Consider the following 24,466-nt stretch of genomic DNA (forward strand, 5'->3'; position numbering starts at 1 on the left):
TTTCTTTAGTATAAATGGGCCGGCGTAGTCACAGCCTGAGTGCTGGAAGGGTAAAGCTTCTGTTATACGGATGCCTGGTAGATCGGCCATGAATTGGTGCTCCGTGAGTTTACGTTGGCGGAAACATTTGATGCAATTGTGAACCAGATTTCTTATCAGGTTACGCGCACCAAAGATCCAATACTTTTGACGAGCGATTACAAAAAGTGCTGAAACTCCTGGATGAAGATTTGTCGTATGCTCGTGTTCCAAAATCATTCTTGTGATGCGGTTCGACTTCGGAAGCAGTATAGGGTGTTTTACATCAGCTGGTAATAGTGAGTTGTCCAGTCGTCCACCAACTCGAAGAAGACCATCCTTGCAGATAATCGGCGAGAGCTTCAGCAATTGGGAGCGGCTGTGAAGTGGTCTGTTTTCCGTCAGTAGTTTGCGGTCTTCCACGAAACATTTCTGAGCCTCTTGCAGGCAAAGAATACAAGCAGCCTGAACCTCCTCAAAGGTGAGCATCTTGCCATTTGCCAGCGTTGCAGATTTTATGGCCTTGGACTTTTGGATGAAGCGCAAGGCGTAACCTACAACGCGTACCAGCTTTGTCCAGGACGAGACGCGTTGTGTCAAAGCTTCGATTGGTGACAATGAGCAGCTTTCCTGTGCGGTTAATGCGGTGGTCTTCACTTCTTCCTTTCCATGGTTTTCTAAAAGGGAAGAACAGAACTTTTTACAGGTCAACTTTACCGCTAGCATTTCTGGATCTTGCAGCCATGAAGGTCCCATCCACCATAAGTCGAAATGGAGAAGGTCCGAAGCAAGCATTCCTCGTGTGGCGCACTCCGCCGGATTCTCCTTTGTGTTCACATGATGCCATGCGTTGCGCGGTAAGGCTTCGAGTATTTCTGAGGTTTAATTGGCTACAAATGTTTTAAGCTTAGATGGTGGATGTGAAAGCCAAGCCAAGACTATGGTTGATTCACACCATGCATATACTTCAATATCCTTGTGTTGTAGTGCAGCCTTGACTGATAAGAACAGTCGGCTCAGTAGCAAAGCGCCACACAGTTCGAGACGCGGTAGAGACTGCTGCTTCAGCGGAGCAACTCTGTTTTTTCCTGCTATGAGTGAAACAGATACGGTGCCATCTGCTCGCACCACTCTGCTATAGATGACTGCGGAATATGCCTTGATGGATGCATCTGAAAATCCATGCAGTTCGATGTGATCTTCATTGTTTTGGACAAACCGTGGCAGGCGTAGATCTCGAAGGATGTGTAGGTCGTTACGGCTTTTATTCCACCAGTCCGCAATTTTCGGAGGAAGCTCCGTGTCCCAGCCGTGATCGAATAGCCACAATTCTTGGAATAGAATCTTAAACTGCACTACCACTGGCGACAGAATACCCAGCGGGCCAAAAATGCGTGCCACATCTGACAGCACTTGGCGTTTGGTGTTGTCCGGATTTGTTGTAAGGCAAACTTTGTAGGATAACATGTCCTCTTCTGGATCCCAATGAATGCCAAGAACCTTTGCTGTAGAATTGGATCCTTTGCCTTGTACTTAGGTTGTAGCGACAGATGTCTCAGCGACACGAGATGAATTGGAAACCCATTTACCAAGTTCCATGCCTGCACATTTCATCAGCTGGATCAACTCATTTTGATTGTGAATGAGCTCCTCCTCGGTGTGTGCTCCGGTCAGTACGTCGTCCACATAAAACTGCTCCTTCAAGATCTTTGCAGCGGTAGGAAAGTCGTGTTGATAGTCGTAAGCTAACTGATCCAGGACCCTCACTGCCAAAAATGGTGCGCAGGATTTGCCGTATGTTACCGTGGACAGTTCATAGTGTTTAATAGGAGTCGCTTCATCTTCTCTCAAAACAATACGCTGATAGCCACAGTGGTTGGCAGCCACCCAGATTTGTCGATACATTTTGACAATATCTGCCGAGAAGACGAACTTAAAAATTCTGAAACGCATACAAATCGAGAAAAGGTTTCGTAGAATGCTGGGTCCAATGTGCAGAGCTTCGTTTAAGGACCGTCCATTCGTGTCCTTAAATGAACCGTCGAAGACGACCATAATTTTTGGGTAATTACAGGATGATGTGGCAAGTAAAAGCTCGGCTTTTTGTCAATGTCTTCTGTCGATAGTTCTCGCATGTGGCCCAACTGAAGATAATCACGCATAAATTGCATGTACTGTGAATTCAGATTTGGGTCTTTCTGTAGGCGGCGTTCTACACCCCTGAATCTTGTTAGCGCTCCTTCTTATGTATCCGAAAACAGTTCCTTTGAGTTTTTGAACGGAAGCTCGACGATGTAACGCCCCTTAGAGTCCCGAGTATGCGTCTTCACAAAGTGCTGTTCAACTTCATCGTCCTCTGGTTTCCCATGGAATTCCTGATTGACATCCTCCAGCTCCCAAAAGCGCCTTAGCGATGCGTCAATGTCAAAAGCCGTGTGCATTGTTGTTGTAGATGAACATCCGGTAGTAACGATAGATGTTATGACCCATCCAAGTATGGTCGAAATGGCGATGATGTTGCCTTGGTTGTCGAACATCTTTTGACCGGTGAACACGGTCCAAACGTAGTCGCTGCGCAGGAGTATATCAACTGGCGCCAACGACTGATAGTCAGAATTCGCAAGCTCAAAGCCAGCGAATGCCTTGAGTGCTGAGGCGGCGATATCGTGTCTTGCCAACGTGGAGGTTATTTTGCTGAGTACGTGAGCACGTACCTTCATTATGTGATCTGAGATCCTTGACTGCAAGTCCAGGGTGCTGCAGCCTCTAGTTGTCTGAGCCTTGATTGACGAGATTCCGGTTACCAAAATCCGTGACGGAGAGCGTGCCAGTCCGAGAGCCTCGGAGATGTACGGCAGTTCCGAAGCACTGTCCAAAAGCACCCGGCAGATAGTGTGCGATCCTGTTGCGTTTTTGACAAACACTAGAGCTGTTGGCAATGCACTTTTTCGTAGCCCTTGTGGTTGTTGAACCGTCGCACAAGGATTCAGCTGTAAGAGAAACTTGCGCCCGTGCGATATGGCTGATGGTGACCGTAGCATCTTCGGGAGCGTTTGGAATGTGCCTTTCATCATCTCGTGAGTGTGTCGAAGTGACAGCGGCTTGCGAATTAAGAACATCAGTATGTAACAGAGAGTGGTGACGATTATGGCAAAACTTGCATGTGAATTTGGATTCACACTTTCGCGACACATGCCCAGGCTTAAGGCAGTTAAAGCACAGGGATTTTGCCTGACCAAATGTACGTCTCTGCTCGATTGTCAATTCATCAAACTTTGAGCAGGCGTAGATCTTGTGCTCCTTGGAGTTACACTTCACACAAGTGTTTGCTTCCGTTGATACTAAAACGTGTGACGATCGCTTTGCCTTGCCATGTTGTGGGCCAACCTTGAAGTCTATGTCTGCCTCACTTTTGCTGAGCTCGAATTCCTCGCAACGTCGGTCTAAAAACTTGAGTAGATCATCCACAGACGGAGATTCCAGATCCCGGCTTCCTTCGATCCATTTGCGACGGGTTTCAGCATCGATCTTAACTAGGTTGAAGTGTATAATCCAGCAGTCCCTATTAGTTTGTCCTGCTGCATCCAGGTCGCGTACAATTTCGGTGGCTCCGTCCGTCACCTTGCGCAGAACTGTTACATCTGCTCTGGCGGTCGAAGGTAAGTTGACAAATGTCTCCAGCAGAGTGTTAACAATGTGACGTAGTCTATTGTACCGATCAGTTAGGCAAGTCCAAGCAGCCTCGTAAGCTGCATCCGTTATTGGCATATGTCGTATCAAGTCAGCTGCTTCTCCAGTGATGTACGTTTTCAAGTAGTGCAACTTTTGTATTGCTGTCAAATGCTGCTTGCTGTGGATCGTACTCTCGAAGATGTTTTTAAAGGCTGGCCACTCCTTGTAGTCGCCAGTGAATAGCTTGATGTGGATTTTTGGCAGTTCATTATGCATTACTTTGGCTACCGAGTTTGGCCTTAAAAGCGTTGCTTGTTGCTCAGCCAAACGCTCATTGAGCTGCTGTTGTTGTTCCAGAAAACGAACTAGGTTTTCGTTTCCCACTCCTGATGCCATTGATTCGGCCTCATCAGGGTTGCCAGGTTGTCTGAAGTTGTTGCCTTCTCTTTCATTCTCCTGAGATTCTTCAGAGGTGCGTATGAGGTTGCGAAATAATGAGCTCGCTTGTAAGTACTTGTCCTCGTACCTTTCGTTGTCGATGGCTGGATCGACGTACCCTTCCTCTTCGTCAAAAAGGGCCATTTGGTCGCTAATGGACTCAAATTCTTTCCAAACGATGTTGAGCCTTTCCAATGAAACTTGTATTTCATCAAGCTCCCATTTTGATCCCGCACGTGGATCCTGAGACGCCGTTAGCAAACGCGTAATGCTTGCCTTCGCACGACTTCTAGCTGCCTTCAAAAGTTTAAATTGATCCATGTTTATCAGTAACTAAATTTGGCTAGAAGGACCAAAGATATGGTGAAGAATAAAAACGTTTTATTTCCCAATTTGAGTGGACTGTATTTCTATTATTAAAGTTTATCACATTTCTTGTGTGTCCAAAGCTTTCCGTTGTAGTCTTAAAACTAAGTCCTAAAAAATCTCTAATGTGTGACGCAGCACCAAAATATATTAAAAAGGGCAAAGTTAGTATTTCATATACCAAAAAGAGAATAAGATTCAAAAATTAAATAACGGATGTAATGCGTTCATCAACAAAGTTATTATAAATAACAGAAACCGTACGAATTATAAAGATAATATTAAATAATTTATTTTCAAATTATAGATAATGATTTCAATAACGTACTTATTATTGCTGGTAGCTACAACCAAATCCGAAATTATGGATAACACGAACCATGATTTCCTCCCTTACAAGGATACCAAAGATGTTCTTATTTATGAATCATAAGCAGATTTATTTCATGTAACTAATAAAAGAATTTATACAGAAATAATTAATCTTGAGACAGAATTTCTTAAGGGTCACGACAGCAAGAATTTTCTTTGGAATATATACCACGATTTAAATATTATGAAAATATTTATCTCTCAAATTATACCCAGTAGATCGAAAAGAGGCATTAATGAAATAGGCACCATTTGGAAATGGATAGCGGGAACACCAGATCATGATGATTTCATAACAGTCCAAAATAAAATCGATGATTCATTACAAAATAATAACGATCAATTCGTTATTAATTCTAAAATATTTAAAGAGATAAAATCGTTATCTGAACAATTCAAAACAGCCTTTAAAGATCAAGAAATTCCACTTAGAAAATATCGTCTGCGCTTGCTTACTTACGATCTTATGAATTTAATGGACACAATCACACTCGCCAAAATGTATGTATTCAATACTAAAATTCTAAACAATGATGATATACAACAAATTTATAAGCACGAAGATAGACCTGTAATTGTAACAGACCTTTTAGATGTATCTGAATTTAAAATCGCCTTGCATCAAGATCTTATTATAATTTACATAAAATACCCTATTATTACCGATCGTTGTGACGTTATTATTAATTATTAATTGATAATCACGTCGCAAAATGTAGAAATAAGTACTAAGTAATGTCTAATTTTAAGACAGAAATATTTAATAATTATTGCACACTTAACCCAGAAGGTTCTTGTTTCACCAGATTACTAAATGGAGAAAAATCCTTTTGTAACAAAATCCGAGAAAAAAATAAAAATGTAGATGTATCCAAGATAGAGCCATTTTTGTAAATGGTGAAAGTACAGTTAATGACACTCATTTAAATGGGTCATACTTAATAACTTTTAATGGCACCACTAAAATTAATAATATTTCCTACACCAATGTAGACAATAAGATATTGGAATACATCACAGCTCGAAAATATACTGATTTTTTAGTATCCGAATATATTATATCTAAAGATTCGGAACTCACATTCGATAATATCAACATAATAAATCCATTTATTCAAATTAAATAAACTCAAATACCAGTTACGTTAATTTAATCATATTCACATTTATATATTTAATTATTATGATTATAATCAAATTCAGAAAATTTTTAATATTCAAACCATAGCAAATTCATATAGAAATTGAACCAGAAAGCAATATTTCCGATAATGAAATAAATAATATCCCCGACAATGAAAATACCCTAGAAGAAAATATCATTGTCGAATTAACCAATCAATTATATTCAATATACCCATCAGTTCCCATTAGTAGAACAAATAGAGAAAAAGTAAAGAGCAGTAAGTAAAATAAGTTCGACCTATTAAAATAATTGTAATAGTGAATAAGTGATTAAAAAATAAAAATAAATTTTTTTAATTTATTCACAAGTGAGAAACTTAATTTGTATACAGAATGGGCTAGTACTGAAAAAGTTCCATAGAGGAGTTTAGTTCTTTCAAAAGCCTTTGTTAAAGAGTTACATTGATCTAAATACTTTGCATAAAAAATGCAATAAATAAATTAGAAAGCATTTTTTTAATTAATGAATAATTCTGTTTACGGAAAAACAATGGAAAATTCCCAGCGCAGGGTCGATCGTAAGCTTGTTAGTACATCGGAAACTCCGGATCGCACCAAGACTGGACGAAAAGTACAAAATCCAATTTTCATAGTGTAACTAAGTTTAATGATAATTTCTATGCAATTCAAATGAAACTATTGGCCGTTCTGTTTAATAAGCCAATGTATTTAGGATTTGCAGTATTAGACTTATCGAAATGGAAAATGTATGATTTTCGCTACCATATATGAAGCCAAAGTTGCAGGAAAAGTTACTTTTACATTATATGGATGTAAGATAATTGGATATTATCTGTAGTTTATTAATAAAGTTTAGGAATATAATAGTTTGTACATATAAGAGTTACATAAGTTTTGATATTGATTAACGCGACTTTTCAACTGATTTTGCGACTGAAATTACTACTTTTTGACCAACGACTTTGTTTCACAACTTCTCTGTCTCTTGATTCGGCTGAAGGTGGTGGACTATCAAATATCATTTTAGAACGCAGCGTGATAAGGACTGCCAACCTGTGTCCAATTTACCAGCTCACATTCGGCCATCCTGCAAAACATCTGTCCCAGATGCCTCGTCCTCTTCAGTTGAAAGGTTTTCATCATCGTCCTCGTTGCTAGCATAGCGCCACAGCTTCATGAAGTCAGCGCTAGTAGACGTCTGTAGTGGACCCTCAAAATCGGCTGCTTTCTTTACATCATCCCTGCCGTTGCGTTTAACCTGTATGACTTCATATGGCCCCATGTATTTGTTGGCTAACTTTTTGCCGGTTATAAACTGCGTCACCTTGATGGCAACCAGATCACCTAACTGATAACCATGACGTCCTTTTCTCTTCTTGTCAAAGTTCTTCTTGTAGATCTCTTGAGCTTTTTCGATTTGGAGACGAGTTTCTTTCCAAATTTCGTTACGTTCTACTTGTTGATTTATTATCATCTCATCTTCATGGATCTTAAGGAGTTCGGCACTAGAGTTGTTTCTCATTCGCATCCCAAACATAACTTTGAATGGCGTGAAGCTAGTTGATGCGTGGACATGTGCATTTATGGCCTGCTGTACTTGTGATGTGTATTTATACCACTTTGCGGGCTCCGATGCTGACATTTTTGAGAGTACTGAAATAATTACTCTGTTGACCCGTTCGATTTGTCCGTTGCCCCTTGGCACACCGGCTGTAGTCTCAATGTGATCAATATTTTTCGCTGTGCAGAATTCCTTGAAAGAGTGTGATGTAAATGCAGCTCCTTTATCGCTGATGATTCTCTGTGGGCTGCCAAATATTGAGACCCAGGACTCCAAGTGTTTGATAACTTCTTCTGCGTTCGTTGACTTAGTGGGAAACAACCAAGTGTATTTAGAAAAGCCATCCACAAGTGCAAAAATGTAGCGGTAGCTTTTTGATGTCATGTCTAATGAGCCCAGACGATCCACATGAAGCGTTGAAAGGGGAGTATCTCCTTTGTTTATAGCGTGCAAGAAGTCGTCCTGCTTCCCCAATTTCTGATTATGGGTGATGCACTCGATACAGTTGGAAATAGTCTGCTTTACTTTCTTCTCAAGGTGGGAAATGTGGAAATCCTGGTGGATTGCATGCATAGTCTTCTGCGTTCCCATTTGTCCAAAGTTATGCGAACTTGTTATGATCTATTTCTCCATGCATTTTGGTACAGCTAAAAGTTCTTGCCCATTTACTTGCTTATATATCAAGTTGTTTTTGATTATATAATGCTTCAAAATTTCCCGAACAGCCATTAAATGTTCATCATTTTGTTGGGCTCTCTTGATCTGCGTGTTAACTTCGGATGACACGATCATTATAGGGAAACGACTAAGGCTGTCGACATGTTGCATTCTAGTTCCTGCGCGATGCTCCACGTTAAAGGTAAAGTCTTGCAAGTACATCAACCACGGCGTAACTTCTCGAGGAACATCTTTTTTTGAGATCGTCTGCTTGAAGGCTGCACAATCCGTTACCAGGTCAAACTCAATACCCAGCAAATAATGGCGAAGTCTCTTTGTTGCTAGGAAAGCTGCCTTTACCTCGAGCACGTAACTGGTGGCTTTTTCTTCTTGTGGTGTGGTTTTCTTACTCCAGTAAAAAACGGGGTGCCACTTCCCAGCATGTTGTTGCAGCAGCGTTCCAAGCCATGTTTTGAAGCCATGTTTTGAAGCATCAACGTGTAATTGAGTTTTGGCGCCTTAACTCCAAACCTTCAGGACTGGTTCCTCTATAAGTGCTGCTTTTAATCGATCAACGGCTTGCTTCTGTTCTCCTTCTATTTTGAAAACAGCATCCTTTTTTAGCAGCTGCGTTTAGGGTTTAGCAATAAAGGCGTAATCCTTAACAAACTTCCGAAAATACCCTGTTAGACCGAGGAATGCCTGTATACCTCTGATGTTAACCGGCATAGGAAAGTTTTTGACTGCCTTGATTTTCTCTTTTCCTGGCCATATCTGCCCATTTTCTATTTCGTACCCAAGAAAATTGATACGCTGTTTTAGAAAGTGGCATTTAGACCACTTTATATCAAGACCGTACTGCTGGGCCTGCTTCAAGACGCGTTCCATGTTGCTTAGACATTCATCGGCTGTTTGTCCAAAAACAACAATGTCATCGATGTACATTTCCATAATACCTGCATTTATCAGCTGTTGAAAGATATAAGTGACATACCTTACAAATACTGCGGGAGAATTGCAATACCCGAATGGTGCTCTGTTTAATTCGAATAGACCCTCTTTGGTCACAAATGCAGTGTATTTTCGGCTAGCTTCATCAATTTCGACATGGAAAAATCCATTCTTGAGATCGAAGACTGAAAAATATTTCGCATTTTGCATCTTGTCAAGCACTTCGTCTATGAGTGGAACTGGGAATCGATCTTTAAGAACCTTGGTGTTTAATATACGGTAATCTATGCACAGTCTGTATGTCTTATCCTTCTTCTTGGACAGCACAACTTTACTAGCAACATCTGAATATGACTCTCTTACAATTCCCAGCTGCAGCCATTCCTCCACCTGTTTGCGAATTATTTCCCTTTCTGCTGCTGAAGATCGGCTAGGATGTTCTCTAAAAGCTATGTTGGTGCAATTAGGGATGATTGTCATCTTTACAGGGCAGGTTAGCTTCACGTCAGACGGCTTGTAGTCATCAACCATTTGCTTGACTGCAGTTTTGTATTCGCCTGGAACGTCTAGCTCTAATTCATGACTCACCACATTGTAAATATTATGGTCATTCTCGGCAACGGTGTCATCTCCTCGTTTGAAAGCGTATTTTCCATTCTCCAGCACAACAGTAAACTTTTTTATGAAGTCGAATCCAATAATGATGTTCACATTAATTTTGGTGTCGGGAACAATGAGAAACCTATGTAGCGTTTGCATGCCATCTACCTCCACGTCGACATTCAGTGCACCCAGCACGGAGGTTGCAATGTTTCCGAGCCCGTACAATTTTGCGAAACTTTTCTGCAGGGGGATTTCAGCGAACTTATCCTTGTAGGTCCTCATACGCATAAGCGACACATCAGCTCCAGTGTCTACTAGGCATGCCACACTCTTTTTGTTGATCGCTAGTACTTTCTCCCTCGACTCGCTGATTACACCGATAACTGGCTTTTCACCTGGACAATTCCTTGAAGTATGCCCACCTCCGTTGCATTTAAAGCATTTCGTCTCCTCTTTACATTCGGCTCTCATATGCTCAGTTGAGCCGCAATTGAAGCAATGCCTCTGGCTCTGATTTTGTTTCTGATCGAAACGCTTTACTGGTTTTCCTGCTTTACCTAGGTCATTCTGATTCACTGCTTGCTTGCGCTGTATATTGGATTTCGTCATCATTTCGATCGTTTCAAATCGACTTCGTAGCTCCTTGAAAGTTGTCGCACTATATAGAGGGTATTTGAGGTCGTCACGAAGCTTTAATCCATCTGCGATATATCGGATCACCGACTCATCCTCCACAATTCCAAGAGCTGCTATCTTACGCATATGCAAAACATATTCGTGGAAATTCTCGTTGTCGTTTTTCTTTCGCTCTCGAAGCTCCTTGTGTACTTCAGCACTGGTCAGCGTCTTATCAAATTCGTCCAAAAGTACTTCGCATAGGGTATCATAGTCCGAAACTCCAGGAATAGAATTGCAGTTCCCTTCATTTTCATACGAGCGTTCACATATTTTTGCTTCAACGTTAGCTCGTAGGCACTGGCGTTTTCGTTGAAACATTTAAGCCACTGTCTAATTGGAGTTGACACTCCATCAAAATCGGGGACAACTTTAGAGAAGCTCTCAATTGGAACAACGGTCCTGCTTGAATCACTTTGCCCAATTTTTGTAGCAAGCAGTTTTAGCACTTCGCTCAACTCGCTGCTGTTGGTGCAGACTTCTTCGCGATTATTGTTGTATTTCAGCTCCTGTTGAAATTCAGCTTCGTGTGTTAAATCACTACTACTAGCGAACTTAACTTGCTCCTCGATATTATTTCCCTTCTCTTCCTCGTCAGGCGGCACGAAGAAAGTATGATTCATATTCACCACTGCTGCTGCATTTTGCGAATCTTCTGGTTTCATTTTCTGGTTGTTTTGTTTTCCACCTGGACTGCATTTTTGTTCTTTTTATAATTTATAACAACTTCTTTCCAATGTCAAATTCAAAGTGTTCGGTTTATCCCCGAAATCAAACGACGTTCACTCACACCAACAGATTTTTTACTTGCTCGACGGTTGAGCCCCATTTAAGATAATTGGATATTATCTGTAGTTTATTAATAAAGTTTAGGAATATAATAGTTTGTACATATAAGAGTTACATAAGTTTTGATATTGATTAACGCGACTTTTCAACTGATTTTGCGACTGAAATTACTACTTTTTGACCAACGACTTTGTTTCACAACTTCTCTGTCTCTTGATTCGGCTGATGGTGGTGGACTATCGAATATCATTTTAGAACGCAGCGTGATAAGGACTGCCAACCTATGTCCAATTTACCAGCTCACATGGATACAGATTAATTATCTATACAATAAAAACTGAGGGTTTTTATAAAGATGTTCTTGAATCAAAATTGGATACATCGGACTATTCAAAGAATTAATTTGTATAACTATAAAAGAGTTTACAAAAAAAGTTAAGGTGTTTTCAAAGATGAGCTTAGCGGTAAACTCATGACAGCATTTGTAGGTCTGTGCTCAAAGGTTTAATGTTTATAGAATAGATCAAGTTGAATCTTTACATAATAAAGCATAAAATCTTACAATTGAACATTATTAAAACGTATTACTATCTGGAACCCCACGACCCTGCAAGCAAAAGGGCGATATTTCTATCGCCTGTCGTCCAGAAGTCACTTTTTGGTAACTTCTGCGCGATAGAAACAAGATAGAACAAATTTTACAAAAACAAAATATACATATATCGCGTAGAAGTCACTTCTAAGTCACTTCTAGACGATAGAAAGGCGATAGTACACATTTTACAAAAACAAAAAGGGTCGGGATCGCGAAGAAGTAACTTCTGAGACACTTCTGCGCGATAGAAAGGCGATAGTACAGATTTTACAAAAACAAAATATACATGTATCGCGAAGAAGTAACTTCTGAGTCACTTCTGGACGATAGAAAGACGATAGTACACATTTTACAAAAATAAAAAGGGTCGGGATCGCGAAGAAGTAACTTCTGAGACCCTTCTGCGCGATAGAAAGACGATAGTAGTGAGTAAAACACGCGATAAAAAGAGGTCGCGGTAATTTTCCGTTGCCCCTTCTTTTCTGAAAATTTTTTGGGTCTTCCTTTTGACCCACGCCGTTATTTTTCGCCCGAGCGTCATTTCGTTGCGTGATTTGTCTGTGGAAAGTGCGGTTTTGTATCAAATTTGTGCGTTTTAAAATATAGCTTTGCTTTTTCTAAATGTTTTTAATTGCTTAACATATTTTAATGTACCCCCAACAAAGCGTGCGAAATTACGTGCTTATCGTGAGATGTACGATTATTTAAACCTTTTTACGGACAAGCTAGCTGTGGACATTACTTGGTGTGTAACTGCGGAGAAACCCAGCATCCAACGATTCTCAACATATTTCATTGTAAAAGGTAATTTATTTTACTTTATTTTTACTTTGACTGAACAAAGAACAATATTTGTTTCTGTTTCTTTTAGAAATGGTTATTAATAAATTTCTTATGTCGACGGAGCTGGACCTAAATCAATGTTATGTTCAGCAAAATGTCCGACATGCCAGGGACCGTGTATAAATTAATTATTTGAGACGAGTTTGGCTTCGCGCGGCGATGACCGTCACGATTTATTTCCAAAATTCAACTAACTCATAAGTACACAAATTCTTAAAATGTAAGCTAGCCCTATGCTCTGAAACTGCTGACCCGGCGACTCGTGCATTGGGTTGGGCAACCGCTGCTTCCGTCGCAGTGCATTGCCCGCTGATTGTGCTGCCCGTAGCACCGTCGTTGTGCAATGTCCGCAGGTGACGCTGGCCTTGCATTATTCGCGTCTGGTTACGCGGAATTGGCCTGGGAACTTTCTTGTTGCTGGGCGACCGGGTTAACTCCTCCCTCACTTAGATGAAGGACGTCATCGGACTTTTTGAAACCGTCAATAATAACTTGAAGGTCATGCTGGCGACGGACCCGCTGGCGTCTCTGATAGAGCTTGGAAATAGTAAAGCATATGGCCAAAAAGGCGATCGCGGCCAATCCAGATACTATCGGCTTTTTTACCAGTCCCTTTTCCATTTCACCAATGTATCGTAAGTTTTACATATTTAATTTTTGCAAGTATGGTAAGCTCAATAATTCTTGGTGACCCGTAATGTTAATGACCGTTGATGCGGCTGGCGCTGGGTATTTCTTTACGTAGCTCTTTAGGTTGCGGTATATGGTGTTGTTTACTTTTGCTTCTTCGTCGAATGTAACGAGAAATGTTCCAGTTACCAGTTGTCCGTTGATCGTAGCTGTTCCGTCGTTGAGAATAATAACGCCGTCATCGATGATTGTTAGCGGCTCGAGGTGGCTCGTGCGAGTCGAACAGTGTGCGTTGCCCCCTGAGTGGAGTTGTTGTGCGCATGTTGTGTAGGGCATTTCTCTGCAGAATGTTGTTGTAAGGGCAGCGGTGCAGTTTCCAATCGGCATAATTTTGTTACCGCAGTCAGCTATAGTATCGCCTTCAGCAAAATTAAGAATAGTGCCGTTGTGCTCAACGGGGTGCGAGATTATTTTTTTACATGCTATGTATGGTTTAGGGTATTTTAATTGTAGTGTAAAAAATTATTATCTAATAGAACTTTTATTTGAGCGACTTCCATTAGGTCAGTAATTGTAATATTTGTAGAATGTTCATTGATTAAATTTTGTAAATCGTTTGAGCCTAAAGTCGCGGGGTTAATTATTCCAATTTTCGCAAGTGTAACTGACAGCATCAAGGCTTCGAGTTCGGAAAAAATTATTCTATTTCTTGATAGCAAATTTTTTTGCCTGTTTTCTGATTCTATGAGTTCTTTCTGTCTAAATTTTATGTTCTCGAAGTCATCGAAATCTAGAGTACCGGCTACAATTTTTAATGCAGTACCTAATAAATTAATGCTTCTTGCGTGTCTATGATGAATATTTACTGTACCTATGAGAGTCCTAATGTGTCGTAAATCTGAATATAATATTTGTCTCATATGTGACTGAGGGAAATGGTTTCTCATTTCTTCTGTTTCCTTTACTAATTCCGAGAACAGGGTTAGGTTACTTGAGTGCTTAAGGTATTGGAAGTCTTTCCAAATAGTTACATCCCCGTCCATGATTGGTATGTAATTTGAAGTCGTGTAGTCGGTCATTTTTGCTTTTATGGATACGGCGAGAAGTACCATTGTCCAAAACCTAGTGTGTTGGAGAAAAAAAGGAAAATAAGATTTATTTAATTTACCTCAAGTTATCCTTATGGACCACCCTCCCTTTTATTAAGACTGTGGTCCCCAAGTCTGCTTCTATAATTTCTTCAGAATATACATTTGAGAGTTTGTTCCCCAATCTCTTGTTTGATTTTACAAGGACCCTGTCTCCTACCTGAAAATTTCTGTCTTGTCTTGTTTTATTTAATCTTTCTAGTTGAATATTTTGTGCATTTAAAACTTTATCCCTGATTTCTGTGTTAAGCTCTATGGTCGACGAGTGTATTACGTCGATGGGTCGATTATTTGTTACTGAGTGAATGGTTTTATTATATTCTATAGTCGCGAGAAGTATTAGTTCAACCGTGTCTTTAATTCCTCTTCGATTTTTAAGCACCGTGCAATTTCTGCCAGTGTACTGTGGAATCTTTTCACTTGTCCGTTTGACGTACTATGATGTGGCGGTGCATTAACAATTTGTATGTTAAACTGGTTACTAAGAAGGGTCTTAATTATTTCGGATTTAATAGAAGGCTCATTGTCGCAATATATTGTTTTTGTTCGTCGATAGAAATTAATAAGCTGTAAAATCGCGGTTTGTACGTCTGCAATGGTTCTGGAAGCGATTGGTTGGACAATTGAAAATTTTGATAATTTGTCTACACAAGTAAGAAAGTATTTTTTATCTGTAGAAAATATGTCAATATGTAATAGTTCGCCAGTATATGAGGGAATCGGTGTTTCTCCGAGAATCTGTTTCTGAGGGTGTCGATCATATTTTGCCTTTTGGCAGGTTTTACAATTAACGACGACCTCATTTGCCATATGAGTCATTTTGGGGAAAAAATAGTCTTGCATAATCTGCTTCACGTTTTCCTGAGCGGCTCTATGAGCCCTGTTATGTTCTGACACCGTCATTTCTTTTTGTTCATTTTTATACCCGTTACTCGTAGAGTAAAAGGGTATACTAGATTCGTCGGAAAGTATGTAACAGGCAGAAGTAAGCGTTTCCGACCCCATAAAGTATATATATTCTATTATTATATATATTCTTGATCAGGATCACTAGCCGAGTCGATCTAGCCATGTCCGTCTGTCCGTCTGTCTGTCCGGATGAACGCTGAGATCTCGGAAACTATGAGATTATTATATTATTATATATATTCTTGATCAGGATCACTAGCCGAGTCGATCTAGCCATGTCCGTCTGTCCGTCTGTCTGTCCGGATGAACGCTGAGATCTCGGAAACTATGAGAGCTAGGCTATTGAGATTTGGCGTGCAGATTCCTGAGCTTCTTACGCAGCGCAAGTTTGTTTCAGTAGAGTGCCACGCCCACTCAAACGCCCACAAACCGCCCAAAACTGTGGCTCCTACAGTTTTGATGCTAGAATAAAAATTTTAAATGAAATGTATTGATCTCATCAATACCTATCGATTGACCCAAAAACAAATTGCCACGCCCACTTGTACGCCCACAAACCGCCCACAAACTTCAAAAAATCGTAAATATGAACGTGGATATCTCGGAAACAATCAAGGATAGAGAATTGGGATCACAGATTTAGATTCCGTAGCTTTGTGCGCAGCGCAAATTTGTTACGAAAATATGCCACGCCCTTTCTAACGCCCACAAGCCGCCCAAGGCTGTGGCGCCCACAATTTTCATGCTAGATACAAAATTTTAACTGAACTGTATTGGTCTCGTCAATACCTATCGATTGACCCAAAAAAAAATTTGCCACGCCCACTCTAACGTCCATAACGCTTAAATCTGTCTACCGCCGATAGGTGGCGCATTTCAATCTCGCTTTGCTGCTTGCATATCTCCATTTCCCTTTGGTCCCTTTAGCTGAGTAACGGGTATCTAATAGTCGAGGTACTCGGCTATAGCGTTCTTCCTTGTTTTTGTCTAAGATGTCAGTCACCACTACTACTAATTTATGCTGAATAAATGCCAGTACTGGAAGTTCGCATAAAATTGCATTGACTACGTCTTTCTTGACCACATCGCATACTCTCTGTATAAGTGTTTCTCTATCCGAGAAATACAAGAGATGTCGAGTCTTTTCACCGAACATAATGACCGTTCTAACTGAAGCAGTTCCGCTTTCCTCTATTATTATTTGGTTCCGAAAGCAGTTGACCGGCTTGTCTGTTTTTTCGATAGTGTAGGTGTGTGATAACTCGCTATGTATTGTGGCAATATCTGACTGCGCATCCTCTTCCAGTGAGTGGATGTGCTGTCGGGACAGCGCGTCAGCGACGTAATTCTCTTTTCCTGGCTTTTAAAAAATTTGGGCGTTATGCTCGTCAATAAAAGCTTTCCACCGCTTAATTTTGGCGTTTGGATTGCGATCCGAGACGGCAAAAGTGAGTGGTTTATGGTCAGTAAAAATGTTCAAATTTTTCACGCCATATAGGTAGTTCCTGAGGCTCTTTAGGGCCCATACAATTGCTAGTAACTCCCTTTCATTCGTTGCAAAGTTTAGTTCCCTGTCTTTTAAAGTTCGTGATATCATGGTTATGGGTTTTCCGTCCTGTGATAGGACTGCTCCCAAACCGAAAGACGAAGCATCTGTCGTTAAGTCGAACGCTCTTTTGTAATTTGGGTATAATAACATTACATTTTCAGATGCGAGAACATTCTTAAGCTTCTCGAAAGCCTGGCGCTGATTCTCATCAAAGCTAATTAGTATTTTCTTTGATTGTCCAGCACCCACTTTGCCGTTATCACCTTTTAGGATGTCACTTATAGGTTTTGCAATAGACGCGAAGTCTTTAATAAAACACCTATAGTAACTTGCTAGTCCAAGGAATGATCTGACATTGAATAGTATGGTTGGTTGCTCGTAGCTAAGAATTGCATCTACTTTGTTTGGGCATGTTCTTATACCTCCTCGTGAAACTACGAAACCTAAATACTCTACGCTATCTTTAAAAAAATTTGATTTCTCACGCGCAACCCTCATATTGGCCTCATATAGCTTGTCCAAGACCCATGCTATGTGTTTCACATGTTCATGCATATTTTCTGAAAAAATAATTACGTCATCGACGTAGACATAGCATGATTTCCCTATTTGTTCTCTGAGCACATCGTCGATGGCTCTCTGAAAAATGCTGGGTGCATTCTTCAATCCAAAGGGAAGTCTACAGAATTCGTATTTCGCATTTCCTACTGAGTAGGCCGTTTTCTCCCTGTCACTTTCGGCGAGTAATATCTGGTGAAAACCAGACTTCAATCCCAAATTGGCCAAGATGAAAATTACATTCGGAATAGGATATGTGTCGTCTACTGTCTTTAAATTAAGTTTTCTAAAGTCTATTACAAGGCGTTTTTTTGTGTTTCCCTGTTCATCGGTCCCTTTCTTATCTACAACCCAAACCGGGTTGTTATATGGAGACCGAGATGGTCGAATTATGCCGTCCCGTAACATAGGCTGTGTTTCTGTATTTACAAAGTCGGACACACCCATCGGGTATGGGTACAATTTTGAATATATTGGGTCTTCATTCTCCGTCCGGATAGTACCGATGATATTAGTGTAAATAGTGCAAATACACCCGTGCGGTTTTCTAACATTAACTGGAATTTTTCCATAATTTCGTGGGGTACCTCGATGTCATTAACTTTTGTAAAATTAACGTTTTCACATTTCAAAAACTTAATTTCTTCCGAATTGCTGTTAGTTATTAACTTTCTGTATTTTAGGTCAAGTACGACGTCGGTTTTTTTAACAAGTCCAGTCCAATTATTCCGTCAAACGTTGTTAAGTTCGGTAATAAGAAGAATGTTGTACTTGTGTTAAATAGGTTTAAGATGCATTTTTTGTTTACAGTGTTGTACCCATGGATTGATTTTACAGAAAATGGCTTATTTACGAAAATAACGTTTTTTAATTATTTCATAGGTTTAATATAATTTTTGAAAGCCCCCGTGTCTATCAAAAGTTTGATTTTTCTCCCTGCGATATCCCTTTCTATGAACGGGAGCAGGGAGTCATGCCTAAAAAATTAATTTCGTCATAATCTACGAGGTCATCATCTATGTCTTCTACTTCCTCTTCGGCTACTGTAGGGTATTCGTCATTGTTTTCGATAGGTTGGTCATTGTTTAACGCCAAATGGTTTATTCTTTGATGTTTCGGTCCCGTGTACCTCGCGCTACTATTATTGGGTCTTTTATGCGCCAGTCCATGGTTACTGTAAGCGTTGGGTTGATTATTTTGTTGATTGGTCTGCCACTGAATGTTTTGGGTTTGTCTATGAAACGGATTACTTTGTTGATTTTGAGTTGGTTGTCTAAAACGAGATGAACTATCGACGTCCATTGGCTGGACTGGATCCTGTCTGAGTGCCTGTCTTGGTTTTTTATTAAAATGGGGATTTTTACCCTCCAGGTTAGGTCTAGAGTCTGTCATTGTATTTCTTTCTCTGTCCTGTTGTCTCTGTTCGGACCTTTGGAGTTTTTCCTCCGTGCTACGGGCAAAACTACTTGCGAACATATATCGCTCATGATTAGCCTCTACTTCTTGTGCTAAGGCTAGAGCGGAAGGAAGATCGGATGGTCTAGCCGAAAAAAGAACATCGCTTAGGGATTTTTTTGTTCCCGAAATAAATACGCGAAGCGCATCTCCTCTATATTTTTCGTTCATTGACGCTGCTACGGTATTGTCGTAGGTCATAATTGTCTTGTTTATTAACAGAGTCAGCTTTTTCTCCACTTCGTCGTAGTATTGCAAGAGAGTCATGTTTCCTTGGCGAAGCGTTGACATCTCCTGTTCTACTAAGTATACCGGTCGTTTGTCAGCGTATGTAAAATCTAGTCGCTTTATTATGGCTTTAAAGTTAAGAGGTGTGTCGAAAGACGAAAGAACCATATCGGCTGAACCTTATATTTTATTTCTTAATATCCCTAATGCCTGGTAGTGTTTGGAACTACCGTCGTATTTTTCGTACACTTTATATGCTGTGTGCGCCGCTTTTCTCCATGAGACGTACGTTTCATTTTTTCCCTCAAAGTCCGGCAAGGACTTCATAATATCTAAGGTCTCACTACACGAAACACTTATTCTGATTTCAGCATCCCTATATGTTTCTACTTCTGGAGTGCTGATATTTACACCACCTAAGCGCTTCTGAACGTGTAGTAACTTTTGTTCAAAACTTCTTTCCTGCAAGGCGAGGGCACTCGCAACTGCGCCTTCTACAATGGCTTTTAACTGCTCGTTTTTGGCTTTTCCAGACAACCTCCCGCGCTTCTGAGTTTTCGGAATTCGTTTAACAAATCTTCTATTTCACTATCACTCATATGTTTTAACACAAAGAACAAAGACTTATTATTCCTTTTGTATTTAATTTTTTCTCGAAAATTTTTCAAAATTTTGTCTGAACTTGCGCCTTTTTTTGTCAGAGACTCTTGGAATAAGTTATGAAAATTTTTGATTTATTTTTAAATCTTTGAATCACTTTTTATTTGGGCCAGATAAGGGAAAAAATATCAATGAACATACTACTTACATGATCTTAAAAAAATTTTTTTTAATTAAAATGTTGTTGACACTTCCAGAAGTAACGCAGAAGTGACTTTGAGAAGTGTCGCCGAAGTGGCACATTTCTTTCCGACGGGAGTCACTTCCGCGATCCGAATGCGATATCGCGGACGATCGTTTTCATCTTCTAGAAGTCACTTAATAGTGCCTTCCGCGATAGAAAATGCTTGCAGGGTATGTGGTAATAGAACAGTGGTCGGCACACACATACCATCAAAAGTTTGCCTTGCATTAGTGAGTGTAAAAAACACGAAGTTGGCGCGCAGCGCTCTGACGCCTGACGTTTCTCTGTTTTGCACTGAAATTCTCTGCCGCAGCAGCAAAAAAGTGCGCCGAAGCTAAGAAAAAAAAGACCCGAAGACCCATGCCGAAGTCATACGAACATCTACGTTATACGTGAGCGAGCAGAGGATGGGCAGAACACTTCCCTATGCTCACTAAATAGGCCGCTGCCGACCCCTGTAATAGAACAATGTATAGATCAAAAGCACACAAAATAACTACAATTAAAGTTAATATAAAAATTCTTTGTGGTAAAGATAACAACAAAAAACGCAATGTTAACGAAACACATTTTTTAAAGTTAATGAAGACCATGGTACGACATTAATAAAACATCAGATTTTAATCGAAAAAGGTGGGATGATACCAAATAGTTAAGTGAACGATGGAGGATAATCATTAGATAGAATTTCAAAACGACTTATTGAAAAGAACTATTATAAAATATATATATAAAAATATCTTTATTTTAATATGATCGAGACTTTGGAAAAAAAAAAAAAATTATTTTGAGCTGTTAAAAAGTATATCTATTATTTTTAATTTTTTTTTAAGAAAACATTGTACAAAAATAGTAATATGAAATTTAATATAGGGTATGGTAAAAATATAAATAAAAACAAGGAAGAACGCTATAGTCGAGTACCACGACTATCAGATACCCATTACTCAGCTAAACGGACCAAAGGAAAATGGAGATATGCAAGCAGCAAATGCGTCACCTACCGGCGGTAGACAGATATAAGCGTTTTGGGTTAAAGTGGGCGTGGCAAAATTTTTTTTAAGTCAATCGATAGGTATTGACGAGACCAATACATTTCAGTTAAAATTTTGTATCTAGCACGAAAATTGTGGGCTCCACAGGCTTGGGCGGTTTGTGGTCGTTAGAGTAGGCGTGGCAAACTTTTTTTAGATCAATCGATAGGTATTGACGAGACCAATACAATTCAGTTAAAATTTTTTATCTAGCATGAAAATTGTGGGCGCCACAGTTTTGGGCGGTTTGTGGGCGTTAGAATGGGCGTCGCATATTCGCGTAACAAACTTGCGCTGCGCTCAAGCCTACGGAATCTAAATCTGAAATCCCGTTTCTCTATCTTTGATATTTTCCGAGATATCCGCGTTCATATTTACGATTTTTTGAAGTTTGTGGGCGGTTTGTGGGCGTTAAAGTGGGCGTGGCAAATTTCTGCATGCCTAATCCCAGTATTGTAGCTCTTATAGTTTCCGAGATCTCAGCGTTCATACGGACAGACGGACAGACGGACATGGCTAGATCGACTCGGCTAGTGATCCTGATCAAGAATATATATACTTTATGGGGTCGGAAACGCTTCCTTCTGCCTGTTACATACTTTCCGACCAATCTAGTATACCCTTTTACTCTACGAGTAACGGGTATAAATACGACTGATGCGATTATAAAAACGTTTCCCCATTTTATTGATGTTTAATCATCAAAGACTTCTCATTGAATGAGATACATTAGATTAAAAGATGCGTTTAATAAGTCAAAAACAAAAAATTGTAGTTAGAAATATTAACGGTGAAAACGAGAAAAATCTCCCGCCACGACATAGTGCTCTCTTACCGAACACAATAAGGGCTCTAATTGTTGGACCTTCGAATTGTGAAAATTCTAAACTAATACAAGGGAGAACGCTATAGTCGAGTACCTCGACTATCAGATACCCGTTACTCAGCTTAAGCGACCAAAGGGAAATGGAGATATGCAAGCAGCAAAGCGAGATTTAAATGCGCCACCTACCGGCGGAAGACAGATTTAAGCGTTGTGTGCGTTAGGGTAGGCGTGACAAATTCATTGTTCAATAGAATAAGTTAGCCGCGCACTTTGCTCTCTCTGAGCGCCGGCAGTGCTTTTCTCTTTGCCGCTAAGTTCGGCCGGCAACTATTTACATACACACACATACACGCGTAAAAACATTTCGCACTGTCTGGCTCTGACGTCATAGCTTTTTTTCTTGGGAGGTTTGTGGGCGTTAGAGTGGGCGTAGAAAAATTTTTTTTGGGTCAATCGATAGGTATGGACAAGACTAATACATTTCAGTTAAAATTTTCTATCTAACATCAAAACTGTAGGAGCCACAGTTTTGGGCGGTTTGTGGGCGTTAGAGTGGGCGTGGCACTCTACTGAAACAAACTTGCGCTGCGTAAGAAGCTCAGGAATCTGCTCGCCAAATCTCAATAGCCTAGCTCTCATAGTTTCCGAGATCTCAGCGTTCATCCGGACAGACGGACAGACGGACAGACGGACAGACGGACAGACGGACAGACGGACAGACGGACAGACGGACATGGCTAGATCGACTCGGCTAGTGATCCTGATCAAGAATATATATACTTTATGGGGTCGGAAACGCTTCCTTCTGCCTGTTACATACTTTCCGACGAATCTAGTATACCCTTTTACTCTACGAGTAACGGGTATAATTATGTTAAGTTTAATAGAGAGTCCTAATGGATTAAAATTCGAAAATGTTTATATATTTTCAAAAAAATTATATCAACCTATATAGGAGTACCTCGAGAAATTAATCAAACCGATTAAAGGAATGGGATATCATACTTTCTCCCATAATGACGGTGTACTAGACCCCAGTGAAGCCAAAAACAATTCCATTATAATATTCGATGACGTAGCTTGTGAAAAACAAGATAACATAAGATCTTATTTTTGTATGGGTCGACATAAAAATATCGACTCTTTTTATTTATGTCAAACATATAGTCGTATACCGAAACATCTGATTCGTGACAATGCCAACTTTATTATAATGTTTAAGCAAGATGATTTAAATATGCGGCATTATATCGGGACCATATTAACACTGATATGAATTATAAAACATTTGTGAAAATTTGTGAAAAATGTTGGCAGGACAAGCACGGATTCCTATTAATTAGCAAGGATAACGAAATGGATAACGGAAGATACAGAAAAGGATTTGATCAATTTATTATGACTTAAGAGTAATTTCAATATAAAGCTTGGTTAGATACTTACAATCCCACAGTTTATTAAGAGATTTCAATATGTCTAGATCACTTGCATTATCCTTGAATGGAAATAGTTCCATTATAAATACAATCTTTTTTTCACCTATCGAATTGAGTTGTCGATATGAGTGCGCTCTTATCGATTTTAATATGTATAATTCGATTCCAAATATTGATGAAAAAAACAAGGAAGAACGCTATAGTCGAGTACCTCGACTATCAGATACCCGTTACTCAGCTAAAGGGACCAAAGGGAAATGGAGATATGCAAGCAGCAAAGCGAGATTTAAGTGCGCCACCTACCGGCGGAAGACAGACTTAAGCATTGTGGGCGTTAGGGTAGGCGTGGCAAATTTTTTTTTGGATCAATCGATAGGTATTGACGAGACCAATACATTTCAGTTAAAATTTGTTATCTAGCATAAAAATTGTGGGCGCCACAGGCTTGGGCGGTTTGTGGGCGTTAGAGTGGGCGTGGCATATTCGCATAACAAACCTGCGCTGCGTACAAGGCTACGGAATCTAAATCTGAAATCCCAATACTCTATCTTTGATAGTTTCCGAGATATCCGCGTTCATATTTACGGTTTTTTGAAGTTTGTGGGCGGTTTGTGGGCGTTAAAGTGGGCGTGGCAAACTTTTTTTTGGATCAATCGATAGGTATTGATGAGAACAATTCATTTCAGTTTAAATTTTTACTCTAGCATCAAAACTGTAGAAGCCACAGTTTTGGGCGGTTTGTGGGCGTTAGAGTGGGCGTGGCACTCTACTGAAACAAACTTGCGCTGCGTAAGAAGCTCAGGAATCTGCTCGCCAAATCTCAATAGCCTAGCTCTCATAGTTTCCAAGATCTCAGCGTTCATCCGGACAGACAGACGGACAGACGGACAGACGGACAGACGGACAGACGGACAGACGGACAGACGGACAGACGGACAGACGGACATGGCTAGATCGACTCGGCTAGTGATCCTGATCAAGAATATATATACTTTATGGGGTCGGAAACGCTTCCTTCTGCCTGTTACATACTTTCCGACGAATCTAGTATACCCTTTTACTCTACGAGTAACGGGTATAATAACCTCTTCCACATCGGTGACAAGGTTATTACAATTCCAACTGGATCATATAAATTGAATTATATCACAGATTTCATTTAC

This window comes from Drosophila subpulchrella, unplaced genomic scaffold, assembly GCF_014743375.2.
Source record: "Drosophila subpulchrella strain 33 F10 #4 breed RU33 unplaced genomic scaffold, RU_Dsub_v1.1 Primary Assembly Seq418, whole genome shotgun sequence".
Classification (NCBI taxonomy): Eukaryota; Metazoa; Arthropoda; class Insecta; order Diptera; family Drosophilidae; genus Drosophila; species Drosophila subpulchrella.